Below are 19,573 nucleotides of genomic sequence, written 5' to 3' on the forward strand. Positions count from 1 at the left end.
CCCTTGCATTCCAGCTTATCCTCAGATGTCAGAGGGTCTGGGGGTGGCTAGGTTTAAAATCTGAGTGATGTCCAATTCAATGCTATAAGTCTGGTCGCGTTCAATATATTGAACTATCATGATGACAGATGCACTAATAGCGTCCTGCACTTTCAGTTTGGCTCTGTTCAACAAACTGAAACGGCCAGACTTAGGGAGTTTGGTCACGTTTAACGAACTGTCATGGCTAGATTAATGAGAAGCACAGTTTATTAAAGCAACAGGAATATAGATTTTTTGGATTGCTGGTGATAAATACAGTGTCAGCAAAGCATGTGCAAATAATAATACAGTTGACTACAAAGGCATTAGAATATGGAAGAAAAGAGGTCGAAAGAATTCTAAGTTTCCCACAAAAGCACTCAATATAGCCAAGGGTTCAAATCTCACCCAATAGGTGTCCCTATGGGGGGGAAGAGAGATTCAGCCCATCAACTGATCCCAGAAGTCAATGATGTCCTCCTGACTTGTCCCCAATGATATCTTCCCTAATACTCCCCCTCTCTTAAGTCCTTTTATACTATTTTCCTATTAGGTGGAGCTTGAGTGACTCTAGCCATACATACCTTTACTATGATTGGTATAAAATCTTCTCGCTTTACTTTTAAAGGTACATGCTAAAACAAATTCAGAGCTCATGCTCAGTGGGGAGTGGTCGCACCTTGGAGGCTGGTAACTTTTGAGATGGAGGTGTGTTTTGAGATTATAATGAACAAAGTTCACCCAAAGGACATGATGTTGCGTGTCAGTACCCCTGAATGGAGCACTTATGATATAAATCAGAAGTAGGGCAGTAGGTCAAGAGAACCCCCATTATTTCACCTCCTTGCTTCACTGAATTCAGTGCAGGACCTACCGTTCTTGTTCCTACCTTGTTCCCTATCCCTGTGATGATATCACAGAGCCTGGCTGTGGTGTCTCCACTCCACTCCACCCTCTGTGTTGCTTCTTTTAGGGTCAGCATACCAAGCTCCCTTGGTGTAGCTAACATCTAAGGTTGCAGGTTATGTGGCTTAAGGAATTATTATGGAACCGATTCCTTGTATATTCACTGCATTCCACTCTGGAGTTTTACCTTCCCTTAAGGGAGTGGGGGGGGAACATATCAATAAATCACTTCCAGTAATCATTCCACACTGCAGAGCTCAGAGGAGGGAGAGTGGGGAGACAGGTTTCACCTGAGCAGCACTGCAAGCCAAGACATGCATCAAGCCATAAAAGCCCCCTCTCCTTGTCCTCACAGAGAACAACCTTTTGGGAAGAAAGCACAAGTTGTGTGAGAGATCTGCCAACCCCAAATAGCGCCTGGGCCAGCTGGGGTCTCACGTTTCTGCAGGGAAAGCTTAGTGCCATGACTGAGGGGTTACTAGTCTTTTTTCAGTCCCTGCTTAGCCTCAGAATGCCATTTTAAGCCACAACTGTGGTTTCAGACATTCCCCAGGACAGACTCGTCTGGCTCTGGACGCTCAGCACAGCAATGAAAAGGATTCAGTGGCATTTCCAAATTGGGATGAGTTCAGAGTATCTGGAGGCTGTTCAGTCCTGTAGCTTGAATTTACCATCACTTCTCCCTTTGCCTGCTCATTTCCTTCCCCAGTGCCCTTTCTGTCTGCTCTGGAGACATGCTGTTCTGGTAAGAAATAGGAGGCATGTGTTTTTGTCCTGCCAGCCTGCTGACTACCGCCTTCCTTGTTCTCCCAAGAGACAGCACTAACACATCGTCTGTGCCTGAAGTTGCCTCTTCTATCCAGAAGCTGGAGAATTGCCAAAAAGACCAAAAGGCCACATCAGCCCAACGTGCTAGAGGATGACCCATATAAAACAGCTAAAAGGTAGCAATATGATAATTTTGCAATAACCTTATAATGCATTATTTATAGCTGTGAATGCAGGAGAGCTCCATGCTTAATCCTACCTCATGACATATCATCATAATTTATGTTATATCATATAATTTATGTTATATCATCTACATTTATTTTTTCTTATCAGATCTTTCTTCAACTACAACTTCTCATTCATATACTTCCCTTGAACTCACTGACTGGTGTTAGCAATCACAGGACATACAGATGTCTGATCGCATTTAAGTCTTGGCCGTCAGCTTATATGCTTCGTCTTTGGACTGGACCACTGCCCTGTTCATTTTGAATCACCTTTTCCTTGTTGTCTGATGAAGTGTGGCAGCTTCCAAAGCTTTAACTTATACGTGCTTTAAAACTACTCAATTAGGGTTAGCCAGAACATGGTAGAAGTCTCTGATTTCAGAAGTCAGAGACATTAGGAGAGCATTTGCAAGCTAGACATGGTGGCTGCTAGTGTAGTTCAAATCTCAGTGCAGAAGGTCTAAGAAGGAATACTTTCAACTCTGTGAGGTAATGAGCAAAAATGAATTTATTAATGTAATAAAGTTTATAGTCTTTGCATGAAGCTTGTGTGGGTATGAATTGTATAATAAAAACCATTTTATAATGGCTCATGACAACAGACTTAATATTTATTAGTGTGACAGCAGCTTATCAATCCAAACTTGTTTTATCTTTTTGAATTAACTTAAGTCTTTCATTGAAAAAAAGACATTATAATGGTATCTCCTTTCTTAAGCAGTACTGCTGAGCGTAAGAAGATCAGTAATATTTGCCAGGCTTTTGGATTTATTGAGCTTTTAAGAAAGTTAATTTGTTTGGGGTTTTATCTGCCAGGAGAAAAACTTCTTTCTGCATGCTAAGCAGTGGTCACAAAGTGGAATACACAGATTATAGCATTTTGGAGCAGGATGGACACTTGTTTTGAATCTAAATGATAAGTTAATTTGACCCTTAATCTGCTTGCTTTTCTAAAAATCAAAACTGTAGTTAATACAAGAGAAGCAATTTAATGCTTTATTTATCTGTTATGCTTCAGCTTCATAAAGGGAAAGCTTGTGTCTTCAGCATGTTTAGTCCCTGTAGTCACTCTTCCATCTATGAAGTGAAAATAAACTCCCTGTAGTCACTCTTCCATCTATGAAGTGAAAACAAACAAAATATCAAGGGAAAGGCAAAATTTTGAATTGGTAGTTTAGTTCTTCTCTTACATTTCTGATATTAGCCACATCTGAAAGTACAGCAATTATTAGAAGACGGCTACCTTCCGAGACTACAGTTAAATGCATTCACATTAACTATTAATTTCAGTATTTCCATACGCACACATTTGAGAACACACAGAAATGTACACATGCTGAAGATACAAAACACCATTGTGAAGGTAATAGCATTTGCCTTCTGGGTAAAGTGAATGTGGTATTTATAAATAAACATGGAGAAGCCAAGATACGAATCCATTTGGGGAAAAGAAAAGCCAAAAAATATTTAAAAGAAATTTCTGGGTTTAAAATTTGCATATGTTTTCTGTAGGGAGTGTGCTTGAAAGAAAAGATAGTCCTGTGTGCAGGAAGAACCTGAATGAATGATAAAAGGAGCACACCTAAGAAGTTACCAGCCCCAAAAACCTCTGGACCAACTCCATCACATATTCATAAGGTCAGGAAGGTCAGCACGTTGGAAAGGTTTACTGGTGATGCAGAGCTGCTCAAAGTAGTAGGGACAAAGGTAGACAGAGCAGCATTAGGAAGGACCTTAGGAAAATGAATGACAAGGAGGTAAGATACCAGATGAAGTGTGATATGGATAAATATAAAAAGATGCACATGATGGCAAATGATTCACACATAAAATGCTGGCTTCTGACCAGAGCATAACCACTCAGTAGTGAGGCCTTGGGAAACAGCAGCTATTTCCTTAAAACCATCAGCTCAGTGTTTGGTAGATGAAACAAAATATCAGGTTAACAATGTTTTCAAGGGGAAAATTGGGAATTCCATACAAGAGAGATCCCTTGGATGTTACTGAACAGACAAGCCAGGACAGGCAGAGGAAATCCTTTGGGCCAAAATTGGTGAAGGTGGGGTAAGGTAGCAGGAAGAAATATCACACAGACTTCTGCTTTTATGCTTCTCTAGGTATCTGCTTAAGGGCACTTTTGGGCTAGGTAGATATTTGCACTGAACCAGTAGGACCATTTTCATGTTCTTATGGGACACAGGAGGGCTGCATTAAATTCCAGTTCATTCACAGAGACCAAGTGTGTTCTTTGCCTGGTAACTTAATCTTAACCTTGAATAATGTTTCCCAGACACCTCAGTGAACATAAAGTTTGTGGCCTTTCATAAGGAGACTTATAGACCTATGAAAATTATTCCCACTGGCTTTGAATGAACTTTGCAGAAACAAGAACATTGTGAGCTTTTTAAACCAGGAGTCCTGGTCCTTTCATTCAGGTTGAGAGGCAGCCAGCACACCTATGGATGCTGGAAAACAATTATAACAATAATTATTTGTGGTTTGTACCAAAATTATTAGCCTTACTGTGGGAATTCAATCCAGTTAAAAGTTGGCTTCTGTTCATGCGAAGTCTGAATTGCTCTGTCTTTCCTTGAACCCTACCTGACAAGCAGCACACTTTGTAAAGGTTACTCAGCAGGGTATAGAGCAGTTTTATTCCAAATGCCTATAATGAAAGTGTGCGAGAGAAATGGTTGAGTCAGACACAGCTTGCCATTTGTCACTGCCTACCTGGGATTAAGCAAGTGACCTTATGATGAAAGCCCAATATTAGTAGATTATTTATGAGGCTTCTCTGATATTGGAATAACACTCGACAAAAGCGAACGCTTAACTGTTGTGATATAAAGATGTATTTGTCCTCCTTTGCTCGACTGCAAAAAATTCCCATTGCACTTACACCTGATTAGCACCATTTCAGCTGTCAGTCCCTGCGTCAGTGACGTTGTAGCTGTACCCAAATGGATGGACTTTGGAGCCATGCTGCAGCTTCTTCTCAGCCCTGTCTCTCGCCCTGTTTCCTTCCGCTTCTGGCTGGAGCCTTTGGATTGAACTTGGCCCTGGTTCATTGCTTGCCATGTCAGGGGCTGTTAGACCCTGTTATCAACTCCTGTGGAACTGTGCCTGTGGGTTTCTTGTAGGCCTCCTTTAGGTACTGGAAGGCTGCTATGACGTCTCCCCAGAGCCTTCTCTTCTCTCAGCCTGTCTTCCTAGGAGAGGTGCTCCAGTCCCCTGTCATCTTCGTGGCCCTCTTCTGGACTTGCTCCAACAGGCCCATGTCCTTCTCATGTTGGGGGCCCCAGAGCTGAACACAGGACTCCAGGTGGGGTCTCACAAGAGCGGAGTAGAGAGGGAGAGTCACTTCACTCAACCTGCTGGCCACGCTCCTTCCTTTTATGCAGCCCAGGATATGATTGGCTTTCTGGGCTGCAAATGTACATTGCTTGGTCATGTTGAGCTTCTTGTCAACCAATACCCCCACGTCTTTCTCCTCAGGGCTGCTCTCAATCCACTCATTGCCCAGCCTGCATTTGTGCTTCAGATTGCCCTGACCCATGTGCAGGACCTTGCACTTGACCTTGTTGAACTTCATGAGGTTTGCACAGGCCCACCTCTGAAGCCTGTCAAGGTTCCTTCTGGATGGCATCCCTTCCCTCCAGCATGATGACCACACCACACAGCTTGGTGTCATTGGCAAACTTGCTGAGGGTGCCCTCAATCCCACTGTCCACGTTGCCAACAAAGATGTTAAATGGCATCGGTCCCAGTACTAAACCTGAGGAACACCACTTGTCACTGGTCTCCACTTGGACATCGAGCCATTGACCACAACTCTTTGAGTGCGACCATCCAGCCAATTCCTTGTCCACTAAGTGGTTCACCCATCAAATCCATGTCTCTCCAATTTAGAGACAAGGATGTTGTGCGGGACAGTTCAAATGCTTAGCGCAAGTCCAGGTAGATGATGTCCATATTTCTTCCCTTATCCACCAAAACTGTAACAAGCCCATCATAGAAGGCCATCAGATTTGTCAGGCACGATTTGCCCTTCGTGAAGCCATGTCGGCTGTCACCAATGACTTCCCTATTTTTCATGTGGCTTAGCAGAGGTTCCAGGACGATCTGCTCCATGATCGTGCAGGGCACAGAGGTAAGACTGACTGGCCTGTAGTTCCCCGGGTCTTCCTTTTTTCCCTTTTGAAAAAATGGGGGTTGTGTTTCCCCTTTTCCAGTCAGTGGGAACTTCCCTGGACTGCCATGACTTCTCAAATATAATGCATAGTGGCGTAGCCAATTCATCTGCCAGTTCCCTCAGGACCTGCAGATGCATCTCATCAGGTCCCATGGACTTGTGCACCTTCAGGTTCCTTAGATGGTCTCAAACCTGATCTTCTCCTACAGTGGGTGGTTCTTCATTGTCCCAGTCTCTGCCTTTGCCATTTGCATCTTGGGCGGTGTGGCTGGAGCACTTGCCGATGAAGACTGAGGCACAAAAGCCATTGAGTATCTCAGCTTTCTCCATGTCCCGGGTAACCAGGTCTCCTGTTTCCTTCCAGAGAGGACCCACATTTTCCCTAGTCTTCCTTCTACCACTGACGTACCTATAGAAGCTTTTCTTGTTGCCCTTGACATCCCTGGCCAGATTTCATTCTATCAGGGATTTAGCTTTCCAAACCTGATCCCTGACTGCTTGGACAATTTCTCTGTATTTCTCCCAAGCTACCTGTCCTTGCTTCCACCCTCTGTAGGCTTCTTTTTGTGTTTGAGTTTGTCCAGGAGCTCCTTGTTCATCCATGCAGGCCTCCTGGTGTTGTTGCCTGACTTCGTCTTTGTTGGGATGCATCACTCCTGAGCTTGGAGCAGGTGAACCTTGAATATTAACCAGCTTTCTTGGGCCCCTCTTCCCTCCAAGGCTGTATCCCACGGTACTCTACCAAGCAGATCCCTGAAGAGGCCAAAGGCTGCTCTCCTGAAGTCCAGGGCAGCCAGTTTGCTGGGCACCCTCCTTGCTGCCCAAAGGATCTTGAACTCCACCATTTCATGGCCACTGCAGCCAAGGCTGCCCTTGAGCTTCACATTCCCCACCAGCCCCTCCTTGTTGGTGAGAACAAGGTCCATCACAGCACCTCTCCTCGTTGCCTCCTCTATCACTTGGAGAAGGAAGTTGTCATCAACGCATTCCAGGAACCTCCTGGGTTGCTTGCGCCCTGACGTGTTGTCCCTTCAACAGATATTGGGGTGGTTGAAGTCCCCCATGAGGACCAGGGCTTGTGAATGTGAGGCTGCTCCTATCTGTCTATAGAGGGCCTCATCTGATCAGTCTTCCTAGTCAGGTGGCCTGTATATAATGTCACCTGTCCCTGCCCTCCCTTTGATCCCGACCTATAAGCTCTCGGTCAGCTCCTCATCCATTCCAAGGCAGAGCTCCATGCACTCCAGCAGGTCACTGACATAGAGGGTGACACCCCCTCCTCATCTTCCCTGCCTGTCCTTCTAAAGAGCCTGTATCCTTCCATTCCAACACTCCAGTCATAGGAGCCATCCCACCATGTCTCCATGATGCCAATGAGATCACTGCAGGCGTGTGCACATCTTGAACACCTCTTGTTTATTCCCCATGCTACATGTGTTTGCATAAAGGCATTTAAGTTGGGCCCTGATGAAGCTGACTTGCTGGCTGGAGGGGCTGGAATTCCTTTGTGCTGCTCTTCAGGTGCTCTCCTGCTGACCTGTGGTCCCTCTCCAGGCTCTGGGCATCTACTTCTGGCACTGGCATCAAACTGGTAGGAGTGGGATGGATTGAGGCTCCCCTCCACTGGCAACTTCAGTTTAAAACCCTCTTCACCAGCTTGGCAAGCCTATGACCAAAGATGCTCATCCCCTACTCTGACAGATGGACCCCATCCCATCAGCCCCCAGTAGACCAGGTTTCTCAAAGTGAGTCCCGCGGTCTAAGTAGCTGAACCCCTGGCTGTGGCACCAGTCCCATAACCATTTGTTGATTCATCAGGTTCAACAGGCCCTTTCAAAATCCTTCCCTTTGTCCAGGAGGATTGAGGAAAAAACTACCTGTGCTCCAGAGTCCCCTACCACTGCTCCCAGGGCCTTGTAATCCTTCTTGGTACTCCTCAGACTGCTCCTGGCTGTATCACTGGTGCTCATATGAAACAACAGCATGAAACGATGCTCACCTTCGTCCTTCAGTCCACACTCTTCTATTCACCAAACATTAAGTATGCTGTTTTAAAAGGTTTTTGGGTTTGAGCTCCTCAAGTGAAGATGACAAAGGGACTCGATTAGAAAGTTTGATCCCTTTATTCAACTGTGTCATTTGGTCTAATAAGGCATTAAATGTAGGTGTTAGCTGTACCTACAAGCATTGCTTCCCTGCATCCTTTGACCATTACAATGGTAATACTGTCCCCTAACATTAAGGTGTTCTGTTTGAACTTTCAGGCTGCCACACCTGAAAGCCAGCAATGACCAGGGCACTTGTGAAAGCTGATATTTATGTTGTTAAGGGAGTCTATAAGAAGAAACTAGGTCTGCGGATTATTCTATTCCAAACAGGTAGAATACAATAATTTAGAAGAACAGCACCACTTCCTAACATGAAAAAGTAAACTCTCAGAAAGTCCTGACTGAATAAAGCCTTGAGCAACCTGGTCTGTCCTTGTAGCTGATCTTGCTTTAAGCAGGAGGCTGGAGTAGAGACCTCCTGCGGTCCTTTCCAACCTGAATGGTCCTATGATTCAGTGAAAGTGAATTTCTCCTAAATCCAAAAGAAAGCACTGCGCAAGGCAGCTCCTTAATGGATATTTACTTTTGGAGGCAACAGATAATTTCTTCTTCTGGAAATCCAAACAAAAATGGTTTTTTGTGGCAAAATATTTTTTTCACTGATATACTCCAGCCACTTGATTTTTCCATTCTGAAAGAAATCCAGATGCCAATTGTACAGAGCACAAAGCAAAAGTGGGAAGGAATATTAAAAGAAGATAAATAATGTTTTTATCACTTCATAACATCTAAAGGCTACTTACTGCCCAAATGACATAGTATTTATGATATCTGAGAACTTATTTAGTATCTTCATGCTTGTAACAAAGATGGAAAGATGCTGTAAGTTAGACAAATGCGCTTGTATTGCTTGAGAGATGTACCTTATGGATTCTTAGAAAGAAAGGGCAGATGGGCTTTTTGAACTGTGGCTCATGGATTGTTTTTACATTTCCATGATTTAGCCTTGTCTGAATGCTTCAGGGATTAGTCTCTACTGGAGTCTTCCCTAGAAACTGATTATCTTAGGCTACCTATTTCAAGGTTTCTTGTCTCTTCCTTTGGATATAAAGGAAAGAAACGGAGGGAAAGAATAACTTAGGAAGTGGTTTAAGTGTCAAATTTTAAATTGTTGCTATGTCATATGCTATCTCTAAGAAGAGGGTATAATAAACTAGAAAATACGAGTTTGGCAAGATCCATGTATAATGAATATTTTATACAGTGAATACTGCTTTCAGTGCATAATTTAGATAGTTTGAAAGAAGTCTTGCATCTGTTGTGATATCTCCACCTCCAGAAAAACCCAGAATCCTTCATCCATAGCACCCAATGGGCTCTTGCCTCAGATCATTAAGGCTTTAAAAAAGATGAGAAAACTCAGTGCAAAGAACCAGGGAGAAAGGAAGAAACCTGATTCAGAGACTTTCAGGCATAGGCAAGTTGACAAGTTGAAAAAAGATCTCCTGTCTCCCTTCATAAGACTGACTTCCACCGGAGGAGGATCAGGAGGTGAGCTTGGCAAGGCAGGGCAATTCCAGAAAAACAAAAGCACAGATGGGTAACTTTAAAAATTCACCAGGGCCATCAAGCCTAAGAGAGTGAAGGTTGTTAGTTGTTCCCAACCATCTGAAACACCAAAAAAAAGAAGCAAAAACATACTATGTTTTGTTATTTTTCTTTAGTGATTTTGTTTTGAGTAGTGTTAATTGAGAATGTAACCCTTTGCCATAATACAATAAGATTTCTTGCATCCATTAAAGCCAGTTGATTAATCTTAGAGGATTTTGATAATTTAATAGACCACACCAGCAGTATGTTATGTGTTTGGCAGACATATCTTTTGAGTACCTGTAATTCCCCCAAAATTCAGGGATTAGAGTGTATTTTTCATCAGTGTGCAAGGATTGTCTCAGAGGCTAGTAACATTGGCTTACCAGGACAAAGAGAAATATATCTATGGGTTAATATATTTAAAGGGCTAGAAACAACCCATCAGACAGGGTAATCCCATATTGTGGAAATATGAACCTTGCTGTGGGAGGAAAACAGGAATATACTTACTTTAGAGAAGAGAAAGAGATTATATGGACAGTGGAAGGATGTACAGTTGCAGCAGCCTTGGCAATTGAATGTTATCTCTTGAAAAAAAATGCCTAGGATCCCAGTTTACAGATTTTCAAGTTATTTTAAGCTCTCAAACAGGAATATAATTATTAAAAAATAATTTTTCAAAAAAGCTGTAAAAAATTGTATTTTCTATTCTAGAGTTTAGGGAACTATAGAAAAGAAAGTCTTATGATGGAGGTAGTGATCAGTGTGAAAAAACGTCCATGTTCTATAGATATCCTCCAGCCACTGCACAAATTCTTTCACCATAACTTTCTAAAGGTAACTCAAAACTAGTCAGAGCACAGCCATTTGAATACTCTTTGAGTATAGTCAATGGCTTTAAGTGGTACCAGCCCACCAGAAGGCGTGATATCATGGGCTAAAGAAATTAATAGACAATGAAGAAGGAACATTTGTGGGCTGGGAAATTACTCAATGTTTTGATCTTAGGAAGAGAAAGATTAGAGAGATTAATTTCAAGCACATTTTGTAATACAGCAACAAGTCCTCTTCGGCTGTCAGAGTCACCCAGCCTGGAAGAAACCAGGCAGTTGTGTGTTCACAAGGAGATGGGACAGCCTGGGCTTCTGATCCTCTACTTGAAGTATCAGCCCCTTTCAGTCTTGCCTCCAAAATCCCTAGCAGCATGCTAACTTATGGCCTCTCCTTGCTCTTGGTGACATCCATGGCTGAACCCCCACTGATCTGAGAGCCAAATTTTGCCTCTAGTTTTCAAGAGTAGCTATGATGTTTTTATTCCTGCATCCATAACATTTACTGTGAAAAAAACCAACCTTTATAGGTAAAATCAAAACTACTAATAAATATTTCATAGCAAGCAATACAAATCTGACTACTTTTTATCACACTTTTACCACGCAGAAAATCCCAAAACAAACCAACAAATGCATGTTTGCATGTTTAACCACAACACCCTTTTCTCATGAAATATTCATTCACAACATACACTGTCCAGGAGAAATAATATATGTTAGGGGCCTGTTAAAGGTTTATTAAGTCAACTGATAGCACATTATAGCAATATGACACAGTTTATCATAAAAATCTTTCATACTTTTTGAGCTTTCATAAGTTGCCTGGGATCAGATGTTAGGAAAAATTTCTACACTGAAAGTATTATCAAGCATTGGAACAGGCTACCCAGGGAAGTGGTTGAGTCACCATCCCTGGAGGTATTTAAAAGATATGTAGACATCATGCTTAGGGACATGGTTTAGTGGTGGACTTGGCAGTGTTAGGTTTACAATTGGACTCAATGATCTTAAGCATCTTTTCTAACCTAAATGATTCTATGATTTTAATATTACAGAGTATTGAGTGTACCTGTTACTGTGAATGGGGACATGAATGTAAACTATAACCTACCACATGATCTGTGCTTCCAGTCCAAGCAGGGTTTTTTTAAAGTTATGAAATAAAGTTTAATCAAAATTTCACAAGGATCTTCAATGATTAAGCTGCAGCTCAAGTACAGCGCATAAACAATATCTGGCAATTACTTGCAATACATTTGTGAGAGTCACAGTCTGTTTTGACAATCTGAGAACAGCAAATGGAGAAATTCATCAAACAGAGAGAAATACTGGTAAATACATGGAAGAAAACTGAGAGAGAAAGCAGTAGTATGTTCATAGCCTAACAGGCACATACCTGGAGATAAGGCATCGTTCTCCCTTCAGTGTTTCTTTTTGATGACTATGAGGGACATGAATTGGTGAGGACTGAGCTACAAACAGAAAAGGAAGGAATGTTTGCAGGGTTTGTTCCAAAACAGTGAAGTACAGGTTTCACAGAGACACTGGTACCCACAGTGCTGCCTTTACCTGAGTTTCAGGTAATGCATAGCTTATTCAGGCATAATTTAATACCTATTGTAGAAGGAGACGCAGCCTGGTAATTCAGAGAAAGATGATGAGAAGCCTTAAGCAAGAAATATGACTGCTGCAGCCAGCCCCTGGACCTGCTCCTGCCTGGCGCACGCAGAGGGATCACCCATCGACACTGTTCCCCAGACACTCCTTCTCTGCATACAGCTTTTAACATTCACCTGCAAAGTAAGGGCTCTTCTGACAGGCTTTTCATGCACCTAAATAGGGAATACACTTTCAGCCGCAGAAAGAGATTGACCATCACCCTTTTTAATGCTCCAATGTCATGCCACAGAGATCTGCCTCATTTTTAGAGCTGAAGTGTACTCAAAATATAGTAAGCCTGTCTCAACTTCACAACAGAGACTGACATCATACTTGAAGTTGCTCAGCATCCCCATTTACCAGCTCCTTTCCTCCCTGTCATATGAAGCAAGTGAAGCAAGGCTTCTGATTTCTCTGTAGCCCCCCTCCTGTATACCCCATGGAACCAACATGGCCAAGGCTATGCCATCAACTAGGCACCACCGTCCTTCCTCCTTTCCCCTAACTTAATAAAATCCCTGTTCATGAGGTCTCCTAAAATCTCTATGTGGTCTCAAGTCCAGAATGATGTAAAATGTTTCAAAGATGCAATAGGGCCACTGCACCATTTTGCATCCTCCTGGTGCCTCCTAAGGTAGTAGCAAAGAAGTGCTGCAAATCCCTGGCTATTCAGTAAGTCAATCAAAGCCAGAGGTGGAGGGGTTGTTTTTAGGGTGGGGTGTACAACCTGGGGAAGGATTTGGCTAAAATGTGCACCTAGATGTGCCCAGCTCAGACAATCATTTGTTTTGTGCTCAGATCATTGATGTGTGGGTTATTGAGTACTTTGGTTCTCTTCTCTTGCCATTCAAATCGCACCATCCTCCCTGGTTCCCAGGCAAATTATGGTGCTAAATGTTAATCACAAAATACTGAGGTCAGATCATGTAACTGAAGAAAAATGGAGACGAGGAAGAACAGCATGCTCAAGCAATAGTGACACGGAAACAAGAATTTTAAAAGTCTTAATCTCAGATGCAGCAATCAGGCAATACCAGCTCTCCCACAGCTTCTTTCCCTGATCTTGAACTAGGACTGAAAAAACTTTCAGTAGTCATTTACTCTGGATGTTGTGATATTATACTGGCCAAGCTAAGTGCTGTCAGCCCACATTTCAGAAACCTGACAGTAGAAACACTGAGTCATGAATCCTGTAGCTAAACTAGTGTTACATGAATACGACTGCATGGGGACTCAAGCTGAACTCTGTATTTTCATTGAGGCGTAAGACTGTTTTGTACACTTGTTTGAAATTTCCATCTATTTAATATGTTTACTTGGACTGATTCCATGGCATTTTTCTGAAATATCTGTCTATAACTGAAAAAGAAAGGATTCATAGTTCCTAAGTCCCTGACTGGAGCACCATCTTTAAACTGTAAAGTGAGTTTATCTGACTGAAAACTGGAAGAATGAAGCCATTAATGCTAGTTTTACCCCTCTGAGATTAGACTTGTCTTTAAGTACCTCTTATCCTTACTTTTACTTCTTTTCTGAGCATGAACCTCACACAGGAGAAATCTGGGAATTACTTCATAAGCGGCTTCCATGAATTCTGGAGATGAGGAAACACTTTTTTTTGATAGACAAAATAATTAGGCTTTAACTTTCATTGTTTATGACGCATCCCAGAAGCCCCTCTGGAGAGTTTATCCCACCTATATCTGGTAAGACATAAGCCAAATCTATTGCTGGAGACATAAGAGTGAATGATGCTGGAAGCAGGGTTCATCTGAACATCGCCACATAAAAACCTCCAGGCTGACCACACTGCTGTGTGCTGGGACACAGGGGCTGCCTGTGATCTGCGCCCCCAGGGATGCAAGTGGGGAGTGGACTCCCAGTGTAATACAGGTGAGCTTCACATATGTACCCAGCTTCACTGGGACAAACTGATGCCTCTTTCCCAGCACTTCATAGCTCCCCTTTACAGAAAAGTGAAATAAAATTAAAATTTGCTTGAGCTCCAAAAGCTTTGGAAACTGTAAAATACATTTTAAGGGGGGGGGGGGGGGGGGGGAAGCTCTAAGTCAAAATAACAAATGAACCCTTAAAAAAATACTATGTCTGAAAGCTTGTGCATATTTCATGGAAGTGGTTACTTTACAGCGCTCATCCCTCAGAATTCTGACACTCAGACAACATGTATTGCATCAGTTAAAGGATAATATTGCAAAAGTTAGCAGAGCTGTAGCTGCTTCCACACCACAGGTAGAAGTCACCAAGGCCAGGACAATCCTGTCTGAGCTTTGCACACTTCCATCTGGCCCTGAAACCAGAGACTTACCTCCCTAGGCTTCTCCTATAGTCAAAGGAGAGAGAAAGGCATCTTTGAGGGACCAACCCATGCTTGTTGGCACCATTTGTTTTAGGTTTTTGTTAGCAATCTGTATAGTGCTTGCTGTCAGAGAGTGTGACTGGGAAAGGAGCAGGAGATGAGTGCTGAGGTCTATGGCAGCACAGTCATGGGATCCCCTCAACTGTCATACTCCACCGCAGTAAGAGACAATGCAAGACCATAAATATTTCAATGAGCTTGTTTACACCCCAGAATGTTTGAAGATACTTCCAAGAAGATGATTAAATCTGTCTGGCTTATTGTCATTCTTACACCCTTTCATTGCTCCCATGTGATTAACTATTGGTCCAGAACCAGCACCAGCATTTCAAACGCCACTGAAAGGGATTTCCCATCCACAGTATGACCTGCTGTATTGGTATCTTTCCTGCTAGTCTTTAGTGTTACCAAAGTGACATATATTTCACATTAGCTTAATAATGCCCAGAAAATGGGCATTATTCCTTAAGGCACTTTGTTTATCACCAATCCTTGTTCCTGGGGGCACTTGCTCTGTTTATCACCATTCCTTAAAAAATACAACTACAGAAAGACACAGGCTTGACCACAATAGTCAGAAGTGCTTCGTTTGAACTCCCATACACAGAATGAGACTTTTAAAAACAGAAGCTAAGTGGTTAAAATGAGCTTTTGAAAAAGCTTTTGGAAATATTGAGCATAAAAGAGAAAAGTATTCAGCTAAAATGCTGCTTCACTCAAAGAATGCTCTTTCCTCTAGTTTACTTATTTTTTGATTCAGACAGCACAGGATGAGTTGGAGATGGCTTTTCTTCAAAGATAATATGTCTGTAAAGCTGTGTGCTTTGTTCCAGTGAGATATTGCATAGGAGAGATATTTTTAAATCAACATTTTAAAGGTGAACTTCACAACAGTGACACACCTGTAGGCATTTGTGTTGCATGAGTAACAGCGAAAAAAGACTAACAGGTTGTTATAGCAACAAGCATTAAATGATGACTTCACGGGAATTGAGTGACATCAGAATAGCACCTTGAAAACAGCCGCCTTTGCTGTGAGGCTCGTTTTGCAGGACAGGTTGAACACTTTGCTTTTCTCCCAGCCCCTGCAGCTCAAAGGAGCCATGAGCGTAGGGGAAACCTGAACTCGTGTCTCATGCTCAGCACAGGGAGGAGCACAAGCAGCTGGATGAGCGAGGTTGTGAGCACCATGGGTTTGGAGGATGTTCCCTTGTCTATCTCACAGATCTTTGAGCATTTCCAAGAAGAAGGAATTTTTTTCCCTGAATTTTGCTTGTTGTTACTCCTCCCAATTTCTCCCCAGATGCCAGACCAGCTCCTTGACTCAAAGTTTCTGTGTCCCTCAAACTTCTGTGCGGAGGGTTTCTGCCTTCAGACCTTAGCATGGTGTCACACTAAGCCTTCCACCCCCAAGGAAAAAGGAGGTCTGCGAAGAGCAGAAAACAGGCGGCATGAATGGGCTGGGGCTGGGATAGTTGTGGTGCTCATGGAAGCAGTTGATGTTATTCTGAGTGGTATCTGAGGAGTCACTGACCATTTCCATCCCTGTAAGAGTTTCTTCAGAAGCAGATGCAATCCCCTTTCAGGTCCCTTCTCTCGCTCCTGTTAGTTGAGAGGCTCAAGAGTTACTGGTTGGGGTTTTTTTAGAAATTTACTTTTTTTTTTGATCCAGTCTTCAATGCATTCTTTCATACTGGAGGCTTAAATAGGCACAGAGGGATGTCTTCTTGTTCCTGTTATTTCTTGCTAGCAGTAGGGTTGGATGAGGCTACCTACCTTACATCTCTTTCCCCAAACAGATGAGGCACTAAGGATTCAAGGACTTGGTAGATGGATACAGAAGATTATCTCCAATTTTCCTCTTCCCTGGTCTCTTCAGCTCCCTTAGCTAACCCACAGCTTTCTCTCTTCTGGAGACAATTTCCATTTCTCTGTGGGTTTAGTGGCTCTTTTTGATTACCTGCCTGCTTATAGACAAAGGGAACATGAATAAGAGCTTGGCACTCCAGATGGTAGGGAAACACAGGTGTAAAGAATATCATAGAGTCTAATACCAAAAAAAGTGGTTTAGATATCAACACATTACTTACAAAAGCCAAAGAATATTTCTACAATAGCAGTGATTTGTAGAAATGAGCTTAAAAATGTAGATTAATTTTTCCATAACTTCAGGATGCTTTTCCAGAAAGGCTCCTTCCAGGCTTTGCGACATCATGGCCTCTCTGGCCCTGAGATGTCACCTGCTGGATACAAGTGATCAGGAGATCACACACACGCTGATCTGATATGTGTGGCAAATGGGAACACAGTCAGATGTTGCAAGACATCACTCATATAGTACGTGAGACAGAAATAATGGCAGAGGGGGTGAATGAGGAGGGCCAGGTAATTTTGTCTCATGTATAATGCATGAAACTTGGTGAATCTGCAAATTTATCACTGAGGATAGGCACAAATTGCAATGCAAAAGCAGACAACGCCAGCCAGTGACTTCTTGGGTGCTGCAAAAGCATCTAAGGGCATGCAGCAGACCTTTTTGCTGGTTTTGCGCTTGGCTAGAAAGACTGAACTCTTGCAGAGTTTCTGCTCCTGATGCAATGAAAGAACAACACCAGAGGCTTTCTGGACTAGCTGCTTTTAGCAACTGAGAAGAGGCTCCAGTCCTCCAGGCTTTTTTCCTTTCCAGAAAAACAGGACATTTCAGTCAAGAGGCTAAATATTAAGAAGGTAAGCATTCACAACTGATAGTATTTTGAACAGTAACCAAAATGCCCACAAACTCTCCAGATATCAAAGACACGGCATGAATCATTAATGAGTGCTGTAAAGGAGTTTTTATCTGTGACAGGATCAGAAAGTTACATCCCACCACATGGTGTTTTTAAATGACTCAGCTTGCTCTGACTTCAGGAAACCATGGTGTGGAATCTCAATTTACAACCCAGCAATGGTTAATGAACCTCAACAGAGGAGACAGAGGTGACTAATTATTTGCACATTTGGACATTTGAGAAAAAAGAGGAAGACTAGGAATGTCTTAAAAACATGCAGGGGGGGAAAGAAAAAACTCATTAGCATGCCAAGGCATTTAATTTAATTGCATGGTTAATGGATTTCTTTGTAAAGAAAACAAATACCTGCTCTGGCTTCCCTTCTCCCTACATCTCTGAAGGAGCTAGCCTGAGGAGAGACAGAGATGCTGTGTCCTTGGACACCTGCCCTTTACCTACAGACACAATATACATGCAAAAAAAAAAGTGAACAATAGATGTCCCAAATATTTTTTGACTTGTAAACAGCAAATAGCCCTAATCCAGTACCAGTCATAAGGCTCTGAAAGCAATTCAGAAGAAGTTAGTATCAGCCATAGTGCTTCAAATCTTGCCTAAGAAGTTAAGGATAGAAGACAAAACTGATTTGAAATCTCCCTTCAAGTCAGGCACTCTTGGTGGGACATGTCAGCTCAAAAACATACCAGCATCTTTCTGATGGAAGCTCCTTTCTAAATCTAAGACAAAAAATCCAAGTGCTTGATTCAGCTGTTAGTTTTCCTGAACCTGAGGGGCTTTTGTCTCCCTTCTGCCCATGGGAAGCCTTGAGTAAACCCCTCAAACTCTCTGATTAGTCAGTGCTGGTCACAGCTTCATAGCTGTGCAACTTCCCTGCTCTACCTTCCATCCCCCCAGCCCAGAGGCTGGGGTGACCTCTGGTCCTGCACAAAGACATATGAAAGGAGAGCTTTTCATCTCACCAAGAAAAGAACAGATTTAAGCCTGATCATACAGTTGCATAGAAAAAGGAAGGAAAAGTCGGGGATATGACCAAGGAATTATGCTTCAGAAGTAGTAAGACTATAAAATTCAAGCATATATTCAAAGTAAGAGACAACTTACATATATTATGAGTGCATGTAGACATATATATACACACACACAGAGCATATATAGACACATATATGTATATATAACACATCTTCAAAACAAGGGTGGACTCATAACCGAATGTCTATGATCTAGTAGTATATACTCCCCTAGAGAGAAACAGTCACTGACAGGGTGTGATTTATCTCATTCTCAACTAAATGTCTACAACAGGGCAACTGAATTGCATCATAAAAGTGCCTAATTTTCTCCATTGACCATTAAGGGAGCCTAAAGGGACTAGCTGTTTGCCTTTACAAATCTCAAAAAAGGTGCTGAAAACAGAAATACAGCAATGTCTGTTGAATTAATACTTAGCTGGAAGAAATGCTTTCAGAAGAGGCCAATGTTTGGTACAACAGACAACAATGCAAAGCAGCATTTCTTATTTATAGAACTCCTAATAAGAATAAAGAAATTTAAGCTCATAGAGAAGTCTAGTCCGTTAGTAATTCATCTTTTTGTAGAAAAATTACTTACTATTCACAAACAACCTGATATGAATAATATAAACACTTTTCCCAAAATGTTGTGGTTTAATATGTTATACCTTCAGGAAGAATAGAAGTTGTGAGGGAGGGAGGAAGGTGGTTGTTTGATCTTCAACAATGATAACTCAGAAGTACCAAGCAGATTTAAAGAAATGACTGTACCTCTGGAAAAGACCCAATCTAATCTTCCACAAATTTAAACGTAATACCAATTTCCATTAAAATGTAAGGCTATCTGTTTCTGATACCACAATAGGGAACAAAACCACACATTTTTCTAATAGAGTTGCTACGACAAACTGAAATAAACTCTCTAATTATAAATAAATGTGTATGCACATTATACACTGAGCTTTATCTCACCAAATTTTAGCCGTACAGTCGGGCATCTCGTCTGCATTAGGCAGTCAGTTTGAAGTCAGTCTTTCTCATGTCTCTCTAGATGACTTTAGCAGATGCAGACCATCCCCAAAGTCTAACCTGAGAGCACCTTGCCTGTCCTAGCTATCCACTGCAGAATACATAAGACCTACCA

At 42.2% G+C, this 19,573-nt stretch overlaps 1 long non-coding RNA gene across 1 annotated transcript in view; it reads right to left on the minus strand.

Annotated features, from left to right (window-relative positions):
• Positions 1-2,922: 2,922 nt before the first annotated feature.
• The window catches only part of LOC126046778 (uncharacterized), a 60,333-nt gene continuing 43,682 nt past the window's right edge, over positions 2,923-19,573 (minus strand). Inside the window, exons 2-3 of the long non-coding RNA XR_007508417.1 lie at positions 11,988-12,063; positions 2,923-3,002 (exon numbers count right to left, since the gene is read on the minus strand). This is a non-coding gene — a long non-coding RNA (uncharacterized LOC126046778). The remainder of the gene's footprint in view (positions 3,003-11,987; positions 12,064-19,573) is intronic.

Source organism: Accipiter gentilis, chromosome 16 (genome assembly GCF_929443795.1).
Source record: "Accipiter gentilis chromosome 16, bAccGen1.1, whole genome shotgun sequence".
Taxonomy (NCBI): Eukaryota; Metazoa; Chordata; class Aves; order Accipitriformes; family Accipitridae; genus Astur; species Astur gentilis.